The sequence below is a fragment of the Triticum aestivum genome, chromosome 1A, assembly GCF_018294505.1.
Source record: "Triticum aestivum cultivar Chinese Spring chromosome 1A, IWGSC CS RefSeq v2.1, whole genome shotgun sequence".
NCBI lineage: Eukaryota > Viridiplantae > Streptophyta > Magnoliopsida > Poales > Poaceae > Triticum > Triticum aestivum.
In genome coordinates, this window is record NC_057794.1 from 315,412,775 (window position 1) to 315,415,052 (window position 2,278).

Here is a 2,278-nt window from a genome sequence, read left to right on the forward strand (position 1 = left end):
GGCTAGGGTTCGCCCGAGCCGCCTCCTGGAGGCGACTGGAGTAGAAACACAATCGTAACGACTTTATGTTTTGTTGCTACTGTGACATGAGATGATATCTTGTCAGAGATGTTATCAAGATGTTTTCCAGAGCTTCATACTCAATCCACCCCTTCCCAAGGTATCTTATCTGCCAATGTGGTCTATCTCCTCTTGTTTTATCGAGTCTTCACTTTTTATCTTTCATATTAATATATATTTCAGCTGAGAGAAGATTTGCTTTCCTGAATGTTTGTTTGAGGGTGTAAATATGCTCACACCAAAAAAGAAAGAATCCTTTGTTGCAAATTGGTGATGAATATGTTCCATACATGACATTTATCTTGTCCAACACCGCCTAAGGTGGTTTGGCCATATCCAACGGAGGCCTCCAGAAGCACCTGTTAAATAGTGGGTTCTAAGGGGTAGTGAAAATAGTAAGAGCCTCTTTGATTCGCATGATTTTTAAAGCACGTGGATAGGAAAAATACATGCTTGGAATAGTATGTCCTCTGGAATCCTATAGGTTTCGGAAATTATAGAATTTGGATAAAAAAGTATTTGATGACATGGGGAAAATAAAAGAATTTTACATTAAGTGGATGTAAATTTCCCTCCAAAATAAAGTGCAAACCAATACTTAGAAAATTTCCTAAGGACTCCAATCTTACGAATCTAACAAGCTATGTAGGAAAATTTCTTGAGGAATCAAACCCTACAAATTTCCTTTGAATCAAAGGAGCCCAAGTGTCAGGGGCGACCAAAGTTGACATGGGAGGAGGCGGTAAAAAGGGAGTTGAAGGATTTGATAGCACCTAGAGAAGTAGAGAGTTGGCTGTTCATAGGACTACATGGAGATTTGCAATCCATGTGCCAAGACCTTAACCTAGTCTATTATGCTTCGTTTACTCTTTTTTTTTTCTTCTCTCTTTCGTTTTTTGGTTTTTCATATGTTTCTGTTGGGTTTCATATCTAGCCTAACTATCCTCCTGCAAATTAGATGTTGTAACTTAGTAAGATAGTTTTGCAATGGTAAGCATCGTATGGTTACGGCTATTTGCTGGTAATGCTGCTCCTTTGCTGATGCTTGAAAATAGAAATTTGTTGAAATTTTCTGATGGTAGTTTGTTTTATGATCCCAAACTCCACTAGAGGAGGGACAATCGGACCATTTAACACATTTGCAGATCTAGTTTAGTTCTTTTGAAGACAATCAACTTTTCTGTTTGCTGATCTTGTCTCTATTCCTCAGAAAACCGAAGATGGGCATCACTAACTTGCATGCAAATGTTTTGAAAGATCAATGCGGAGACAAAAAGACATGTAGCTCAAGTGCCATTGGATGAACTTTCAAGCAGTTCAAGAATATCTCAATATAAAGATTCATTAGCGATTAGCTTGTGTATTTTTTTCTACTGTAAGACAAACAACTGTATTTGTGTAGCGTGCCGATCCAGCAATCACGCCCTCTGTTGTAAATTTTATCAACTCTTACCTGGTGTACACAATTGTTTGGGTTACGGTCTGCACTTTGTAAAGAAAATGCTCCAATGTGTTGCACTATACTGCTAGAGTTGTTGCTTTGGACGTTCCAAGTCTGCTACCAACCGATTCAAGCAAACGAATATTTAGATTTGGACAGGTACATCAATTGGACATTTGCAAACTTCATCAATCTTAGTTTGATCTGAAGTTTCAAAAGGGGGAAATAAAAATACTGTTCCCTGTAACCTTGGTAGCTGGCCGACGATGAAAACCACAAGATATAACCTTTTATTTACTGTAGGAATTAAATCATTGGACTGGTCTTCAAACTGAAACCCTCATTTCTTTACAAGATAGCCCAGAATGATGCTAAGCAGCCCACACACCAGTACAAATATCAGCGAGAATCCTCCTTTTTTATCTACTAACAGCAGGGAGTGCCCTGCCGTATTCCCTTCAAAGAATAAAATGAATTTTCTGGCAGAGCTACTCCAGTTCTTTATATCACATTCTTCAACCATCTACTGCTGCGTAACTGTATAAGTGCCTACTTCACACTATTGAGTGTATAAGTAAGCATCTACTTTGTTTCCCATCCATATTCTAGTGTAGGCGCGTGATAGTTCAGGCAACAAAACTCTGTTGATATAATATGGGTATCCCTAAAAGAATACAAAAGTACACGCAATGTTGAACAAACTGCACAAATTAATGGTGTATACTGCCACACATATGCAACTTGGACCCTTCAATAGTGTTTTATGTGTACGTTCTA

General features: G+C 38.3%; 1 protein-coding gene across 1 annotated transcript in view; it reads left to right on the top strand.

Annotated features, from left to right (window-relative positions):
* LOC123048263 (uncharacterized) overlaps positions 1–1,581 on the top strand; it is a 4,284-nt gene extending 2,703 nt beyond the window's left edge. The window contains exon 3 of the mRNA XM_044471402.1: positions 1,271–1,581. The gene's annotated coding sequence lies outside the window, so the exon portion shown is untranslated. The remainder of the gene's footprint in view (positions 1–1,270) is intronic.
* Positions 1,582–2,278: the final 697 nt, after the last annotated feature.